Source organism: Suricata suricatta, chromosome 4 (assembly GCF_006229205.1).
Source record: "Suricata suricatta isolate VVHF042 chromosome 4, meerkat_22Aug2017_6uvM2_HiC, whole genome shotgun sequence".
NCBI classification, from domain to species: Eukaryota; Metazoa; Chordata; class Mammalia; order Carnivora; family Herpestidae; genus Suricata; species Suricata suricatta.
Window position 1 is genome coordinate 92333481 of NC_043703.1, and position 20549 is coordinate 92354029.

At 37.5% G+C, this 20549-nt stretch overlaps 1 protein-coding gene across 2 annotated transcripts in view; it reads right to left on the reverse strand.

The window, feature by feature from the left end:
- SRBD1 (S1 RNA binding domain 1) overlaps positions 1-20549 on the reverse strand; it is a 193160-nt gene that overhangs the window by 91345 nt on the left and 81266 nt on the right. The gene's annotated exons all lie outside the window — the stretch shown is intronic.

Genomic DNA, 20549 nt, shown 5'->3' on the forward strand with positions numbered 1-20549 from the left:
GAGCGCGAGCAGGGGAGTGGCAGGGAGATGGTGAAAGAGAGAATCCCAAGCAGGCTACAAGCTGTCAGCACAGAGACCAATGTGTGGCTCGAACCCACAAACTGTGAGATCATGACCTGAGCCAAAACCAAGAGTCAGACACTTAACTGACTGAGTCACCCAGGTGCCCCAAATACATACAGGTTTTAATCCATAATGAATGAATTCAGTTGCTTTCTGTCTATACTAATCAAATAGATTATAGATAAATACAATGGATACTCTCCCCTGAGGCCAACTTCGAATTTCCAGAACACATGGAGATTCTCTTTATAATCCGTTGCTGATGGACACTTAGTGCCTTCCAACTCAGTTACCCATTACAAAGCATCATGGAAAGCAAATACACATGTGTGTGGATATGTGCATATGTGAATATATATAAAAACCCACTGCCCTAAACACTGCAATTATTATTATTCAATTATAATGAACAACCACAATGTGAACAGGAAAGGGATCAGATGGGATATGATGCCACTTCTTGTCAGGAGAATCTAAATTCATCCTTGTAGTAAACTTAAAGCCTTTGACTTTAGGCAGCTGGTTAAATCATTTCACTTTGGCATTTATTTAATCAAAGCATCACACACATCATCCTCATCCTTTCTTCTCTGCCTCCAAATACTTCCCACACCACCCTTTTACAGCTGACCTGTTTATGGTAGTTGACTTCACTGCAGTTCATTCAACATTTTAAAATTAGAGGTGTTTTTTTTATGACAAAACAAAGAAACACCACCTACCCTTAGAATTTTCCAGACCTGTACCTCTCTGCCATACCATCTAGGTATCAAGACTTAAATCCAGAAACATGTTAGCAGTTATTTTTAATCCACTCTTAGAAACTTCTTCCTTTCTTTGTTCCTCAATATTTATTTCCATTATGAGACAAGTTTAGTGGATAACTTTTAACAGATTGCCCCACTGTAAGAGCTGAAAACTAATAAAGTGTGAAAAAGTTAGTTTGCTGCCCCTGTCTTTGAAAGAACTCTAGACTGAACTCTGACAGCAATTAAAAGCCACCAAGACTTGAGAAGATTATTTTGGGGAATATGAAGATTTATATTTTTTTGCAACCAAGTCTATTGTCCTAAATTTCATAATAGGAAAAACAAACACTCTGGAATTGAAAAGAAAGGCTGTTTATCCTGTTCCTCATCAATACTACCATCAGGATCAAAAGGAGGTAACTGAGTGCTTTTTACAAACTACAAAACCAACAACTGTAGAGACATTAACTCAATTAATCCTCTTATGGTGAGTTTCTTTAACAGATAAGTAATATGCCCAAGGTCATGTGGCTGGTAAGCTACTGAGCTGGATTTGAACCCTAATCTGCCTGAAACTTAAGACTGAGCTCTTAACCAGCAGAAGCACAAGTAACTTCTGAATAGCTTTACAGCTCCTTATTAAAATGAAAACCCCTATTGTTGTGCTAAACAATACCTGCAATAATATCTTTTTAAGGAAGAACCATTTCCTTTTTCTAAATTGTTTTTAATGTTTATTTATTCTTGAGAGAGAGAGAGAGAAAAGAGAAAAAGCATGAGCGGGGGAGGGGCTGAGCAAGAGAGGGACACAGAATCCAAAGCAGGCTCCAGGCTCTGAGCTGTCAACACAGGGCCTGATGCGGGGCTCGAACCCACCAACCATGAGATCATGACCTGAGCCGCCTAAGGCACTCAGGCGCCCCAGGAAGAACCATTTTCTAAAATAACAGATCCATAGGAGCACATTTCTCCGTTTCAATGCCTTTACTTTCGATCAAAAGATAAAATGGGTTTTGTTTTACGTGTCTAAGGTAGAACCTAAAGCATAGAAAAGGTCACATATGTTCTATGGTTTCAGAGATGGACTTTAAAATTAAAAGATAATTGTGCTTTTTCTCCAAAATAAGCATTAGATTCTGTTTATCTTCTACTATGTAATGATCAAGGAGAAAATGTCAGGTGAAACAAAGCCTGAAGTGAACAAAACCCTTAGTGCGGCATACTAGGATGCTAAAAGCAACACACTAGGAGGGATTTTTCAATTCTATTATAGTGGTGCTTCTTAACCTGGAGCCCCTGGTCTTCTACGGAGGGAGAAACAGGATTAATTAAAACTGTACACAAAATATTTGTGTTTATGCATTTTTTCCCTAGGAAATGGGATTATAATTTATACTGATTACTTAAAGAAATCCATAACCCCAAAAGAGGTTAGGAAGTGCCATCACAGTATAAGAATATCCAGTCACCAGTCATGGAAAATTTGGTTTCAAACACAAATCAACACTCAGTCTAACAAAGTTTTTTTTCCTAAAAAAAACTAGAGCGTCCGTGAAGTGCAGGCTAGACCTATTATTAAGGGAAAAGAATATTTTTTAAAATTTCACCACAAATTTATTTTCTATCATTTCAAGAAGGCTCCAAAATTACCACTATTAAGTAAAGGGGGCTGAAGTGGTAAATAAAAATTCCAATTAACTGTGGCCTTTAGCAGTTTGGTACCTGAGAATTTGCTGGGTTATTCACTGTCTCTTGGAAGGTATAACTCTCAGTAGACTGAGGGAAACTGTTGCAAAGAAAAACAGTCAGATAATAAATATTCCTCCAAATACCACACTGCCACTTCTTTTAAACAGAAGAATACAAAACATATGTGACACACTGCGCCGAAAGATTTTAGATTAACATTAATATTAAATCAATACAAAATGTAGTAAATTTCAGATGCTTTAGTTATTAGATAGCATGGGTCCAATAAACAGTTCAGTACTAAGCACAGATCAGAATGCTCCAATAATCTAAATGAACAGAAAAACCTCAACATTGATTTCTTCAATATAAAACATAGAAAGACCTAAGAAGTGTATGTGGCAAGGATTAAATGAAACAAATCAAGCTGGGAGAAGCTGAGAAGAACAAAAGTTACAATGACCCACCGCCATTCTGTTCCCTCCTATTTGGATTTTAAGGATAGACATTCAGAGAGCATGCTAGATTTCATAAGCCACTTTCTGTTTATTGCAAGTTTCCCAATAAACTATTGGAAAAGTACTCCAATTATCTCTAATATATTTTGAGAAAAGCAAAAAGGAACTTTACATAAAATTCAGACAGCTCATGATTTAATAAATATTATATTCCATAAACCAAATTTCTCTCAGGTGTAAAGAAACTGGGCTCATAATCTTAGCAATTTGATTACTTTATTTATTTTGCCATAAAGCAGACAAGACTCTGAGCAGAATTTATTATTTGGGGAGACTTTAACTGACAGAATTGTAAATGAACTAAGAGTTCAATATTATTACAGTACTCTGAAGCTCCTTCAAATGGCTAGTACATAGAAATACCTATACACACACACACACACACACACACACACACACACACACACACGGCAGGTATCTCAAGAGTTAAAAATATGAAAGTACATTTCAGAAGCTACCACACTAGACTAAAATTTTACCAGATATATATGTTAATGTGCTAATGCTGTGTAATTAAATAGGTATTTTTAAAAGCAATCAAATTCAGCATGATTTTAGGGTCTATTTAAAAATATACAAACCATACACTCAAAACTAAAAAGTGAAATATCGATAATATAAATGCATTTACTCTTAAATTCATTTTTTAATTTAATAAAAACTAAGTTAAAAATGCTAAGTTTTACATCAAGTAAAATTCAATGACATTACATAAAACTATTTATCAGTATAATTTTTTTATTTTTTAAAAAGCTAGGTTTAAACTACAGAATTTATAAGTATTTTCTGCCAAAAGAGATTGAACGTTGATGAATCTTTTAAAACCCAGCTTGCAAGTAGTTTTCTTACAGAGACTTTTCATTCTGACAATAAGAAAATGGCAATTTCTTTTACAAAATTGAGATGGGGGATGGGGATTCCTTTCATGAGACAGGAGAACTAGCCATTGTTTTTTATTAAGTTATTAGGCTAATAGTTTTCACATTCATTTACAAGGTTACATGATGTCTCCTCTCTTCTCCCATTTCCCAAATATGAAAATAGCTTTGTTTTCTCTTAAATCACGTTTCCTTATGATAATAGGAGACTTTAGTTCAAAGGTAATCTACTTAAAGAAAAATGCATTGAGGAAGACATAAAAAAAATCAGCCAGGCTATATTGCTTAAATTAATAAAAACTGATGTTTTTAATTCTTTTCAAAAGTACATTAGAACTCCTCAAACCTTACTGTTAGCTAACAGTTTTCATTTCTTCCTTCTGCCCACCAAAAAACAAAACAAAACAAAACAAAAAAACCCCACACTAAATAGGTACTACATTAAACACAGAGCATATTTTGCTACAGTTTTTAAAAATAATTGATCTAAAAACTGTTTCTCCAAATTTTCAGACTGAGGAACATTCATATGGAGAGAGAGTAAATGGCCTGAGCTAAGTTCCCCAACAAGTAATACAGAGTACTAAAACAGCGAGGCCACACAGACCTGGATTCTGTGCTCCGCACACAAGATCACCCGTTCAAAAGTATGAAAGGACGGCTGTTGTAATTTAGGGCTAGGAGACAAGGCCCAAACCAAAACCACGTGAACACAGGGGCTCTAGGATTTAATGGTTAAAGTACAAAGCTTATTTCTAAGAAAATATCAAAGCAATTTTAAGTTCCAGTATTTAGTGATGAACTGTCATTTCAGGGAGTTCCAAATGAGCAATGTCTAGTCACTTAAAAACTAAGGTAACCTGGTGATGATAAGGAAGCAAGGAAACAAGCAAAATCATAAACTGTTAAAGATGTTTAGGCTGTAAGACTCTTGTGGATGGTATCTTGAAAATATAAATCAAAAGTTAAAAAATATGCATTCTTTCTGAACTAGCTATTATATTTTTAAGAATGTATATAAAAGAAATTTAAAAATACACAAAAGATGAACAGGTGCTATTTATCAGAGCTCAGCTTTAATTGAAAGACACTGAAAGCCAAAATACCCATTGTTAGAGGGTTCATTAAATGAAAAACTACACTGTCACTAAAAATTAGTTGCAAAACATTAAGTGAAAAGTACTGATAATAAGACTATGACGTGAGGGGTGTTTGCGTGGCTCAGTCAGTTGAGCTTCCGACTCGATTTTGGCTCAGGTCCTGATCTCGCAGTTTGTGACATTGACACCCCACAACAGGCTCTGAGCTGACAGGACGAAGCCCGCTTAGGATTCTCCCTACCTCTCTCTTTGCCCCTCTCCAGCTCATGTGCGTGTGCTCTCTCTCAAATTAAATATATAAACTTAAAAACAAAAAAAAAGGCTATGAGGAGACCAATCTAATATTTTAAAACACAGGTATATGTAAAAAAAAGATTTATATGTTAGTAGTGCTTAAATGAGTTATTCCTTTAATCACATTCCTGTTTTATTAATTTTTCTTCAATAGCCATGTAATATTTGTAAACAGAAAAAGTTTAAAATTTAAAATTTTGGGGGCGCCTGGGTGGCTCAGTCAGTTAAGCGTCCAACTTTGGCTCAGGTCATGATCTCACAGCTTGTGAGTTCAAGGCCTGCATCAGGCTCTGTGCTGACAGCCCAGAGCCTGGAGCCTGCTTCACATTCTGTGTCTCCCTCTCTCTCTGCCTCTCTCCCGCTCACTCTCTGTCTCTGTCTCTCTCTCTCAAAATAAAATAAAGACATAAAAAAAATTTTTAATAAAATTTTAAAAACTTTTTTATGTTTATTTATTTTTAAGAGACAGAGACAGAGCATGGGAGGGGGAGGGGCAGAGAGAGAGGGAGACACAGAATCCAAAGCAGTCTCCAGGCTCTGAGCTGATGAGGGGCTTGAACCCACGAACCATGAGATCATGACCTGAGCCGAAGTTGAAGTCAGATGCTTAACTGACTGAGCCACCCAGGCACCCCAAAAGTTTAAAATTTAAGTTTAAAATAACAATTGTTAATTGGCCAGAAAAGATGATATCACGCAACACCCAACATTTTCTTTTATTCTACCAAACTTTCTTGTACAGTTATCAAAGTTATTTTGAATTTGATATGGGTAAACCTATCATTTGCTAGGAATAACTTCCATACAAGGCTTCTAGGAGATCTCAAACCATAAGTTTTATGATATTGCTATAACATAAAAGAAGGCTGGAGCAGAAAAGAACGAGTTCTCAATTTATACACCCAGACTAGATAAGAAACAAATGTAGGATGAAAAGTTTTACAAACAATTACATGTGTTGTATATCCTTAAGTTCTACTCAGTCCTTGGTCTCTGCTTCCCAAGTTATCCTTCATGATCGCCAAGGCACAATCAGTTCACTACCCAGGGCGTACCAGATGCAAGGTGACACAGTAGTGTGCCAGGAAAGTTGAGTGTGTGGAAAAAACCACTAAAAACAAAATATGGTGAAAGAGAAAAAGAAAAAACACACAAGCGCAAGATTTCAATGGCACCAAAGAAGTTTACCTTTAGATATGTAACACTAGCACCATCTGGTGGATGACCTGTTAGAAACAGTTCAACTGCCAGTTAAAAAGAAAAAAGAGAGAAAAGAAAAAAACCATAATTCCAAGTCTTCTTTCAAAATCAAAGCATTTTCCAAAGAGAATAAGCCTAGCAATGGCACAGTAATCACACAGAAGCCTGGGAGAATTAAAATGTCTACCAAAGGCGTATGTATTCCTGGGCGGACATCCTATTGTATCTTAGCTACCCAGCGAGATTTCAACAGTACAGAGTTCCCTCGGCTACCTCTCCTTCAGTGCCCCATACCACATCAGATGAAAAGAACACTTCCAGCCAGAAAAGAAACCCAAAAAAGGAGGACCCGAATTAGCAACTATGGAGCAGAACTTTTATTTAGAGTTTGAGGTTCCTCAGAGCACTAGCGACCTGTCCTTCCACGCTATAAACAAACCATCTGTTTGTTTTGGTGCTATTTAGCATCAGAGGTTTGTGTTCACAAGGATGCTAAGTCTCTACAGTGGACCAGTGTGTCAAAATAGGCACTGAAATCCCTGGTGCTGCTGGCAGTGGGACAGTCAATGACAGAGATGACAAAAATCACTGGTGTCTTCAAATGTTATTGTAGGGGAAAGCATATCAGCCAACTGAAAGACAGAGATGAGAGAGCCTGTCTCTCATTTGGGTTTTTTTTAACGTTTATTTTTTGAGAGAGAGAGAAAGAGAGAACAAATGAGCAGAAGAGGGACAAGAGAGAGAGGGAAACAGAATCCGAAGCAGGCTCCAGGCTGAGCTGTCAGCATGAAGCTTGCACAGGGCTTGAACTCATGAACCGTGAGATCATGACCTGAGCCAAAGTCAGATGCTTAACTGACTGAGCCACCCAGGCGCCCGTTGTCTCCCATTTGTAGGCTGGGTCCTTCAACTGAGGGAAAAGCTACTTCTGACCCAAAAGGGCACCAACAGAAATTATCATCTCTGCTACTCTCCACAGTAAGCATCTTTTATTCTCTCTCTCCCTTCCCTTCACCTTCTGCTTTCTCTTTTAAAAATCCCTCCTTTAGGGGCGCCTGGGTGGCTCAGTTGGTTGAGCGTCCGACTTCGGCTCAGGTCAGATCTCACGTTCGTGGGTTGAGCCCCACGTCAGGCTCTGTGCTGATAGCTAGCTCAGAGCCTGGAACCTGCTTCCGGTTCTGTATCTCCCTTTCTCTCTCTCTGACCCTCCCCTGCTCACGCTGTCTCTGTCTCTCAAAAATAAATAAAAAACATTAAATAAAATTTAAAAATCTCTCCTTTATTTCTTTTTTCCCCGATCTGTGTTCAAGACCGACATGAAGTTGCCACAAGTACTGCATGATCTCACAAAGGGAACTCAAGAAAAAGTTGTCACAGGAGCAACCACAAGACCTGGAGCCTACATGATGTCAGACTAACCAAAAGGACAAGGTCCCTGACTCCAAGAGAAGAAAATTGGGCCCGAGAGGGGCAGTAACTGCGGAAGAAACTGCTATCTGCAGCAGTACTAGAAACCTTCCAAGTTCACTACTGATGAGACACAAAAACTACAAGGGCAGGGAATAATGACCTGATTTCACAGTGAAAATGTCCTTTGGTCAACATTTTGAAATGTACTGATTTAAAGAACATGATGTCAACCTACCTGCCAAGTCCCCCACCACCCCACTACACCAGAAGGTATGCTTGTCCTGATTCTTACATTTAACTCCAAAATCGTTCACTGACTAAATTTGTACTTACTCATATAATAAACAATTACCTGTATTTGTTTATTCTTTTTCAAACACAATTCTATTTAGATATAAATTTGAGAGTTACACAGAACCATGTAGGATTTTCTTACAAAGGGAAGTCTGCTTAATTAACTCATCTTTTAACCTTTTCTAGTTTATATACATCAATGGGAGTTTATCCACTAGTAAATAGAGGAGTTCAGATTGCTAAAGCATAGACTGCTTAGAATGAAACTTACTGTAAAATATTTTATTCCTTTATTATCCAATAACAGAAGTCAGGGTCAGCCGGGGCGGCTCAGTCAGTTAAGCATCTGACTCTTGATTTAGGCTCAGGTCATGATCTCATGATTGCGAGATGGAGGCCCACATCAGGATCCACACTAGGCAAGAAGCCTGCATAAAATTCTCTCTCCCATTCTCTCTGCCCCTCCCCAGCTATCTAAAGAAACAAAAGCAAAACAAAACCAAACCCCAGGGGCGCCTGGGTGGCTCAGTCGGTTAAATGTCCGACTTCAGTTCAGGTCATATCTCGTGGTTTGTGGGTTTGAGCCCTGTGTCGTGCTCTGTGCTGACAGCTGGGAGCCTGGAGCCCACTTGGGATTCTGTGTCTCCTTCTCTCTCTCTGACCCTCCTCGGATCACACTGTCTCTCTCTCTGTCTCTCAAAAATTAATAAAATGTTAAAAAAAAAACCCAAATAACTCAGAATTAAAATTACCAATTTAGAGGATATAGTATTCGAATATTTGCTAATAACAGTAAGCATACTAATTATTAAAATTTTTAAGGAAGAACAATAACAAAAAAGGAGAGAAGCAAAGGAAATGAGACAGTGAAAAGTAAAATAATAACAATAATTAAAAAGAGAGAGACAGCCTGAGACCTGCTTTGCCGGCGGGTAGTAGCCCAATTCTACCCACAGAATAAAGTTTTGGAAACAGCAATGGTGTGTGTTACATTCCCTAATACCCTTCTAAATATTACCACTGACAATCTCAGTGAATTTCACTAATGACACACACTGATCGATTTTCATACTCTGTTACCCATTCCTCCTTTGCTCCCTTCTCATATTTGTTTTATTCCTAACCCTCCAAACCCCTACTTTCCCCTTGAAGTGAATTTATACCTTGGCAGAAGTCATTACCTGACCCCCCACGCGTTAAGAGAGACCCTAACTATGAACTTCATCTTACACATTCAGCAGCTAGCAGCCTGCAGTTTGGATTGCCAAGCCCTATTCTGGGGCAGCCTCAACCTTTTATGGCCACCCATATAATGCTGGGGAGAAAAGAAAAGAAAAGAAAAATCAAACCTGAACACACATGCCATGCATAAATAGGACCACTACCCTAGATCAACCAGTTTTCTAATCATGGTTTTTCAAGATACACTGAACAGATGGAGGGAGAGAATGAACTTCAGTTCAGCTGACTGCTCCATTTACTTCTTTATCTATAGTCAGATCTTTACTTTTTTGGGATCACTGCACATTTCTGACTCTGCTACATTATACTGTGTAAATATTTAGGAAAAATAATTCCTTTCAAGGATCTAACTTTCCACTGTCGTTATGGCAAATGAACCTGTTTATGCTATGTTTGTTAAGTAACAGCAAGCCTAAAAGAACACAGGAATTTACTAACATATGTGGTACACAAACATCACAATCATAAAGCTTCTCGGGGGGACGTAGCAAGAACATGAAAGGCTAGTTTATTTTTATTCCCACTGCCCTGTAATTTTCTTTAGCTCTACTACAACAGGCCTTAATTCAAACCTTCCCTGCAGTTACAGGAACAGAGTAGACTGAATGTACACAAACTATACTCAAAACTATCCTCATCTCAGTTGACCTTCGTTGATTCTAGAACAATGGTTTTCAAACTTGATCCTGCATCAGAATATGCTCCAGGCTATTAAACCTTAGCTGGCTGGGCCCTACCCCCAAAGTTTCTGCTCCACTGGGGCCAAGAATTTGCATTACTAACAAATTATCTGTGATGCTGGTGCTGCTAGGCCTGGGACCACATTTTCTGTTTTACAGTTTTACTGTGGTATCATTTACAGTTCATAAAATTCACCCATCTTAAAGTGTATAATTCAATGACTTTTAGTAAATGTTACACAAGCAGCATCAAAATCCAATTTCAGAACACTTTCATCCCCAAAAGATAGTGTGTGCCATTACAGTTTTCATTCCCACCTCCAGCCCCAGGTGTCCACCTTCTATTTTCTTTCTCTATAGATTCACTTCATCTGGACATTTATCATAAATGTTATCATAAAACATACGGTCCTCAGAGTCTGGCTTCTTCACTTATTGATACTTTCGACATCCTTCCACATTGTAGCATCAGTATTTCCTTTTTATTGCTGAACAGTATTCCACTGTTCTAAATACCCCACATTTTATTTATCTCTTCACCAACTGATGGGCTTTGGGGTTGGTTCCAATTTTCTGGTATTAAGAATAATGCCACAGGGATCCTGGTGGCTCAGGCTCTTGACTTCAGCTCAGGTCATGATCTCACTGTTTTTGAGATTAAGCCCCCCTGTTGTGCTGCAAGCACAGAACCTGCTTGGGTTTTCTCTCTCTCTCAGAAAAACAAAACAAAAACAAAAAAACAAAAAAGGAACAAGTCTCTGTTAGACACACATTTCATTTGGACAGATTCCCAGGAGTGAAAATGCTGATGTATAAATGCATCCCTCATTTTAAAAGAAACTGCCTAGGTGCAATTAATGAGGGCTCGCATTGATTCACATCCTTGATGATGCTGGTTATTGTCTTCTTTACTGTAGCTATTCTAGTAGTTATCATGTGGTATCTTTTTACTTGTAGTTTAATTTACATATCTTTAATAATAATGATGCTGTGCATTTATTCATTTTATTTGTTGGCCTCTCCTAATCTTCTTTAGTGAAATACCTACTCAAATCTGCTGCCCATTTTTAATTGGCTTGTCTCCTTGTTATTGACTCATAAGTGTTCTTTATGCATTATAAATACAAGTCCTTTATCAGACACGTGACATGCATACATTTTCTTCCAAATCTGGCTTTTCCTGGCATTTTCTTAATGGTCTTTTGAAACACAACAGTTTTTAATTTTGATGAAGTCTAGGACTATACTTTGAAAACCACTGTGCTAAAGCCTCATAAATTGAAAATAAGTAACAAACCCTTGAAAAATGTGAAAGCTTAGTGGTTTCCCATCTGCATAAGCAAATGCATAAATGTCACTCATATCTGCTTTTCTGTGTTGTTTTGTTTTAACAAAGTCTATCACAACTATCATCCTAGAGGAGGAAAAGAGAACTTGCAACTAACTGGCTTTAACATATTATGGAATGAATAAATTCAGCTGCAAATGGGCCTGAGCTATCAACTGGGAGCACTGTAAGGAGTGCTGGCACTAAAGAATATAAGCTTCTGAGCCAGTGTTTTCAGAATTATTGACCAGTCCTATGGCTTTTAACTCCATGCTTAAACACGTAGGAAATATGTCCACTCTACACACTAATGGGAGCAAAGATAGACGGTATACCACAGCAGAGACAGTCGAGCAAAGAGTATTCCCTGTAAGATACATTTATCTGGATATTTTTGCCTGATTTTATTAGCCTTCTTCACTTAAGGGCCTTTTCAGATCCTTCATGTATCATTACAGCTCTTCCTTTGTTGAAAGCTACTGAACTTTTAATCAAGAGGAGGCCAAAGATGGCAACCAAAGTTCTAATCTTGTCTAGAACCATAACTTGCAAATGTATGAAACCTACTTCAAGAATATACAGGGTAGGTTTAATTCATGTAGAAGCAATAGTAAGATTAGTAGTTTCTAGGGTGAAAACCAAAATATTATATGTTTATCCCTTAGTGATTATCCAAAAAGTAAATCATAAGATTAAAAAGTTTATACAAACACTGTTTCTATAACCATGAGCTGAGATACACATTCTGGGACTTTATGGAAAAACCCTAAATAGGAAGGATCCAATTAAAAGATGAAGAAAATCCATTTGCAACACGAGTCCCGTATATAATTCCCATTAACCTAGAATATAAAACAAGAAGCTTTGATTACTGTAGAACTACCAGGCTTCCACTAAAATGTTTTCAAATATTTATGTTCGAATGCATGGATACTGTTGATAACATAGAAGCCATTCATCCTCACTGCCTTCCCATTGCTGGAGATGGATTTTATATTTCTACTGATTTCCATATAGATCACTTATAAGGAGCAAACCTATTGGTCAATATTCACTCTCCCTTTTCTACTGAGCCACTGAAAGCCACTTAAATAGAAGCTGTCCAAAGACAAAGAGATTCCAGAAGATATAGTTTCACATGTGATTCACAGCTTTTCAACACAGTCTGGTTCCCAATAACTTCACTTTTAGGCACCTTCTCATCCAACTCTTTTATGTTTTTGGTTTTAGGTTTTTTGTTGTTTTTTTCATGGTTTTTTTTGAGGGGGGGTGGCAATTAAATAACTCGAGTCACTGGAACTTCTCTCCTAAATCATACCAAGTTAGGGTGTCACCATCTCTGTGACCTTACTAGACTTGAGACCCAACAGAAACATCAAGATATGAGAAATAGAAGAGTTATGCAATAGCACACAGCCGATTATGATTCACCCATAAAACTGAAAGGTAAGACTAAGCAAAATATAATAGCTTTTTTAGCTTTCATCTTATACCAGAATTCAACTCCTTTCCTCAATCATTTAGATACCAATTACTACCAGGAACAAACTCAACAGGTCAGCACTTCTCTCTCTTATCCACCAGTCTTTCCTCTGGATGGCTCAAGGCAGAAAAACACCAGAAGCAGCAGGGACCTCAAACAGATGTCTTACTCCTGGCCATTTAAGATTTGACACTTAGTGTGTGCACGTGCATGGCAATACGATCATAAAAGAAGCTCATCCTTGAAAATATGCAATTTCTTAGTGAGGTTCTTAATAAAAAATGAGGAATACGGAGGAGTACTCTCCCTAACCCTCACCATTTATCCAGTGAAATCCATAAAATAAACACTAAAACCTCTGCTTATACAAGTAGCAAATTAGTATCACACCGAATAGGTATAAAGGAGACTAAGAGCACATAAACAAGCACACACACACACACATCTACACAAACCCCGTGGGCTTCCCAAAGCTAACAGGGCTGCACACTTCAGCAATTCATCCACAGCTGAACAAATGCCCTCAGCTGATTCCTGAGAAAGGAAAGAATGGGCAGTTATATCTGTCTTCATCTTGTCTGAAAATCTTGACATTTTCCAGCAAGTAAAAGGTCCAAATGGCAGGTGTCAGAAGGCTTTAGTCTCATGTGCGGTGCTAGAAGGCAGGACAAGCAGCAACAGCATGTGGTCATGTCACAGCCACACAGAAGCTGCCTAGAGAGCACATTCTGAAAAGAGCAAACCTCAGACATGGTTAAATCAATCGGTGCCAGATGCCACTATTGGAACAAAGCCTTGCTGCCAAAGATAGCTGCCCAGAGAAACATTCAGCTCAAGTCTCTCACAAAAGGGAAAAATGGCTGAGTGCAATGGCACCTGTCCACATTCTGTCTGTCTGACAATTCGGTCAAACTAACCCCTTCCATGCAGAGAAGAAAATGACCATAGTATGTTTGCTTAGTCTAAACATGGGCATTATTTTCACAAGGGCCCTTTCAGTTATTCTAAAGTAATAATGCAGATCTCCTATATTTGCATAGTGCTTTTACCTTTTTGAAAGTGTTTTAAGATCTACTGACTCTAACTTCTTATGAGGAAGTCAGGATCACAAATACCTCTTCATTTTACCTATGGAGTAAAAGAGACTGAAACCAAGACTTAAAAAGAAAAAAAATGATCTGTGGCCAGACTTCTTCCTGTTTTGATAGCTACGCTTATTTGTTCCTTGCCTCCAATCCTCTTTTCCCAATAATAAAGCTTTGGAGCCTTTTGAAAGTGGTTTGTGAAGGTCCATCAATGAGCATTTCGTTCCCAGAGGTTAATGTAATTGGCATGATGATTCTGTTTCTCCTCAGATCTAACTCTTAAGAAACAGTAATAAGGGGCACCTGGCAGGCTTAGTTGGTGGAGGAGGCAACTCTTGATCTCAGAGTTTGAGCCCCACATTGGGTGTAGAGATTACTTAAAACTAAAGTCTCTAAGGGCACCTGGATGGCTTGGTCAGTTGAGTGCCTTACTTTGGCTCAGGTCATGATCTCACAGTTTTTGGGTTTGAGCCCTGCATCGGGCTCTGTGCTGATAGCTCAGAGCCTGCAGTCTGCTTCAGATTCTGTGTCTCCCCTCTCTCTGCACCTCCGCCCACTTGTGCTCTGTCTCCCTATCTTTCAAAAATAAATAAAATGTTAAAAAAATTAAGTCTTGGGGCGCCTCGGTGGCTCAGTTGGTTAAGCATCCAGCTTCGGCTCAGGTCATGATCTCACAGTTAATGGGTTTGAGCCCCGGGTTGAGCTCTGTGCTGACAGCTAGCTCAGAGCCTGGAGCCTGCTTTGAATTCTGTGTCCCCCTCTCTCTCTCTCTGATCCTCCCCTGCTTGAGCTGTCTCTCTCAGACTCTCAAAAAAAAAAAAAAATCAAGTCTTTGACAAAACTTTTTTTAAAAAGACAGAATAATGATTTCTGAGGAATATTCAAAGCAGGAGATACTGGAGACACATAAAAATAAGTTATTTATTTAGGGAGGAGCATTCACTACCAGGTCATCTGTTTAGATACACCTGAAACTAAATAAACTCAGATTCACTAAGATGAGGAGTACACAATATAATGATATAATCGATCCATGGAAAAGAAAATCCATTATCATTAGGGTTTTTGCTCTATTCAAATATACAAAGGGATCACTGTGCCAAAGATTTATACATCAAAACACCTAACTTCCTCCCATACCTCGAAAGACAAAGCATAAACAAGAACCAGGACCTCACATGGATTCAAGTTAGAAATTTGTTTTTTCCTACATTTTTACTAACTAGGATACACAACTGAAATTCATTTATTTGCCATATACTTATGCCTGTTTCCACACTAAGATAATTCATTGGAATCTACATTATCTTGGTTTGTCTTCTAAGCAACCAGCAAGTACTATTCTTCAACTGTGTGCAGTTGCTCACATAATTTCTCATCTTTGTACTTCTAGATCTTATTTTTTGGGGAAGGATTAAAGTAAATATTGATTAACTCAGACCCACATTCACATAGGGACTAAGAGTACTCTCACATATATGTTCTACGCCAATGTTTATAGCAGCACTATCAATATGGAAAGAGTCCAAATGTCCATCAACTGATAAATGGATTAAGAAGATATGGTATATTTATACAATGGACTACTAGTTGGAGATGAAAAAGAATGAAATCTTACCATTTGCAACAATGCGGGTGAAACTGGAGAGTATTATTTTAAGCAAAACAAGTCAGTCAGAGAAAGATATATGAGGAATTTGAGAAATTCAACAGATAAACATAGGGAAAGGGAAGAAAAAATAAGATAAAAACAGAGAGGGAGGCAAACCATAAGGGACTCTCAAGTAAAGAGGGCAAACTGAGGGTTGATGGGGGTGGGTTAAATCAGTGATGGGCATTAAGGAATGAACTTGTTGGAATGAGTACTGGGTACTGTATGTAAGTGATGAATCACTGGGTTCTATTCCTGAAGCCAAGACTACACTGTATGTTAACTAACTTGAAGATGGAAAAAAAAAAATTCAAATGTGTTAAATACAATTTAAAAATGAAATAAATAGCAATAAAAGTAAAATTTTCTAAATTAACTTCTTGCATCATTTAGTCTGAAGGTTTTCATTTCTGTAAAACAAGGTATTTTGATATGATTATTTTCCATGTCTGCTGTCTTTTTTCCTATATACTTTGCTAACTTAATTGATTCCAGACTTCCCAGCATCTCATGTTTTTCTGCTTTACCCAGGGAAATAGAGGGATTTTTTTTTTTTCATTTACATGGATAAAAACCAATTTGTGTTCACATTTGGGACACAGCAAAGATGAGGGTTGGTAAAGTGTGGTGCTGTTGTCAAGAAATAAACATTGCTCAAAACCATGTACATAGTAAACAGACACAAGAAATAGATAAGCTCTGCACTAGAATCAGAATTGGTACATATTTCAACTGAAATACAAGCAGAACTAGGACAAGCATATAGAAGTATCTTGTAATTTTCAATGTCATGAAAACAGTCATCAGTTTCACTCTACAAAAAAAGGAAGAGCATAAACTTGGGCACTTAAATGTGAGCTGGCTAATGACACCATCTCTTCAATTAAGCTGAAGAACAAAAGAAAAGGCTTATGAAAAATCACTGAATATTGCCTAAAACTTAAAAATAAATCCATATGCAGTCAAGTCTCCCTTCAGATCTCTAAAATCTTATAATACCTCATCTTATTTCCCTGACCATTTTAAATGTTAATTACTGGGTCTTACTTTTGGCAAATGTATTTTATCTCAACAATCTTCAATGTTAAGAAAATCATAAACAAGAAGAAAAGGACCCTAAAAGTAACAAATGAATAAATATAACCTCCTGGTCTAATCTTACCTAAAAGTAATGACATTTCTCCCATTCCTTCATAAAGTTTCCTGTCCCCACATTTTAAAACCTGGCCACTAGATATTTACATAATTTTAAAAACACAATATACTAAAGAGAGTTAAGTTGTTCAGATATTTAGTCACAACGTAAAGGCACATACTCTTTAAAATTAAAAACCAATCTAAAAATACCACAAATTAGAAGAAAGCTAAAGCTGTGTTCTTGATACTCCCAAAGGTAAGAAAAGAAATATCTTTTCTTAACACCATGTGTCACTTAATATCTACTTAACACCATGTGTAAAGAAAATCTGTGATATAATCTGATCCTGAAGAATTTAAACTACAGACTTCCTGATTCTCCAGTGCTGCAATCACCTCCAACAGTAACTGCACAATGGCTAAAAAAGCTTTTAAAATTATTTTATTTCCCTTAAGTTTGTTTAAGTATGAACTCTCTATTCCAAAGTAAATTTTGACTTAATGTTGTTCTAAAAATATATTTATATCAAAGGGTTCCAATGAATTTTTCCTGTTAATTTCAAGTTTTCTAACTCAAATTTAGGATGATTATAAGTAAAACCATGATCTTTAAAGTAATGTTAATGCAGCACCTACTTACGGGAGTCATATACCAACATCATTTTCATTTGAAAGTTATAAAAACAAAAACGAAAGTGTTAAAATACATGCCCAAGTGTACGTATGTTAATGTAACTATGACTTTTTTGATCCTTACAGGAAAACTGAATAGTGGTCTTTCTTCTTTATGTGTAATTATAAACAATGGATTGCTAAATGTAGTAAATAAATTATTTTACTAAAAACAGATATAAAGATGACTTAAATAATAGGTCTTTGTAAAACAAAACAAACTACTTTTAGACAGAGGCATTCTTACACAGTGAGATGGAAGATGTTAACTTTTCCCTCATATTTAAATGGGAGGAAAAAGATAAAGAAAGAAAGAAGAGAGGAAAGGATGGGGAGAGACACAGAAAGCAGACAGATAAGTGTTTCTGGGAGACAGAGAAAGAGCAAGAGAGCAAATGAACATACACATAACCGGTACATGACTGGCAAATCCATTAAAGTATTTTTTTCACTAAAATATGCAGAATGCAAACTAGTAACGGCTTATAGAGAAGTAACAGAATGTAACCAATTGACCCAAAGCAGGCTTCTTTGCCGAACCATCTAGCCACCCCACTCGCAGGGGGTGTACTGGTGGTAAAATGAATGCCTTTTCCTCACCTGGAATAAATCACTATCATCATGAGCAAGTTTGAGAGTATCCATTTCTAACCTTACCTGGTGGTTAAAAAACAAAACCTCACATATTAGAAACACACACACATACAAAGAAGAAACTAAAAATCACTTTTTCCTTTTCTTTCAGCCTATTTCTCAGCCTTAGAAACCAAGCTTCTGTCAGCAGATATTTTTCAAACACCCATTTCAGTTCCAATTTGGCCCTTTAAATATTCCCCAATACACTTGGAATAATGCAGGCTTCTAAGATAAATTTTAAGAAATAAATGAGCATGCATGCTTGTGTGTGGGTGTACACTCTATATTTTCTTCAAGCTTTAACTTCACCATTTAAAAATGTAAATTTTCCATTACATAGAGATAAACACACAACATATCACTCATATCTGAAATTAGCCTTTTCCATCATTTTCAAATGTGAGGAGCAAAATTTTGAAGTAATACTTCTGAGTTAGAAAGATATAGACTCGGGGCACCTGGGTGGCTCAGTCGGTTAAGGGTCCAGCTTTGGCTCAGGTCATGATCTTATGGTTCGCGAGTTCGAGCCCCACATCGGGCTCTGTGCTGACAGCTAGCTCAGAGCCTGGAGCCTGCTTCAGATTCTGTGTCTCCCTCTCTCTCTGACCCTCTCCTGCTTGTGCTGTCTCTCTCTGTCTCTCAAAAATAAATAAAAAAAATTTAAAAAAAAGTTGTAGACTACAATATGATCAAAGAACTAAGAGGCATAAAATGTAGACAACTTATACCTAAATTTATTGTTCTTCTGGAAAGTTGTGTTTTCGTCACAAAGGTAAGAATATTTGGCATCCCCCCCCCCCCACACACACACACATCTTAATATCTACAGGGAAAAAAAAGTCTTTCAACTGTGTAAGAATAATTAAGGTGAAGCCCATATGAAAACACCTGCCAAGAAGCTTGAACCAGCATATTAAACGGATCACAGGGCCTACAAAGGGCTGCAGACATTCAAAGGCATTCCTGGCACTGAGTATCACCATCGCAGCGAGAAGACTTCACTTCAGGCACACGTCTAGGTCATTTCTCTGAATTGTTTCTTGTCAAATTAAAATGTCAAAAATTATTCTATCAAACGCTGTCCCTAAGGAATGTAGGCTCACCCCAAAGAGCAGCTACCAATTAGTAAAGTCAGGCCTTTTAGTGGGGGAAAAAACTTCTTTTTCTATTGATAACTGAAATTAGCAGGGTCCAGAAAGAAAAGTTTCATCTCAGCAGTTAGTTTAAGTGCTACTGATAGCTATAATCACATGCAGGCTGCAATTCCTTTTGAAAGGCTTTTCAAATGAACAAATACAAAGAAAAAAGAGAAACACAAGTGTTTTCATAGTGAATGACTGCCTAGGATTACTGAGTTATAAAAAGCCAAAGTTAGAGACCCAGATATACATGAGTATTGTGAACTAACAAACCAAAGTCAAATGAAATCCTTGCTCACTCTTTTGACAAGGTCAGTGCACCCATCCCTTAGCACAGTAACTGATTGAATTTCAAGTTATAGAAGGTGCTTCAGGAAATAAAATCCACCACAAATCATTTAATGTTTCTCTATTGCTTTGGATGAGCAAACAAAACCCTCAAAGGAAAACATTTCTAGTTTACTCTGTTATTTCCCAAAAGCTGCATATCACCCAGACTGCCTTGTGGAAGTGTTCATTCATTAGCAGCCTAAGAGTGCTGACGTAATAAATGCTCTTTGGCAGCCAATCATACCGTATCTTTTTCACCTGAAAGTCCAGATGAATTTACATAATACAATACTTGTCATTTACCCACAGATGCAGAAGCCATGCTCACCCACTAGAAAGAGCTACTGATTATCCATGAACTTCCCTGCAAAAGTTCTAAAACTTGAGTTCAAATACAAGCAGCAGGACAAACAAGCTCACAGACTAGAACTGTTCACTTAAGTTATCTAGTCTTACAATTTGGCAAAAAGCACTGTATGACCTGTGACTTCTAAAGCAATCAAAAGGTCTGATTGTTAACTGTGTCAAGAGACAGCATTAAAAGCAAAAATTCAATGGTATATATTCCCATCTATATATTCCTTCTGCACTTTCCACGAAAAGCCTCTTTGATTTGAAAAATCAAACACTTTCCAGCGCTGTTGGTTTTTAAAGTTCCTGTTCCCAGTGACTAAGTTTCTTGGCTTTGTGGCTCAAGCGATGACAAACAGATCATTTCCTATTCACTCCACTTACCTCATCATCAACAAAACTGCTAGAATCCAATTATGTTAAGAATTATTTTCAACAGCCACCTTCAATTACAAATGTTTGACATGATCACAGACTTCCAATGCTAATCCCCTTTCAAGTTGAAATACCCACAGAAGGGCCCTTTGAGACACGCAGCATGGCTATTTTCTTTGCTTTGCCTTATCCTGCAAAGCAGCTGAAATACACTTGAATCCTTTCTCTCCACCCCCATCACTACCA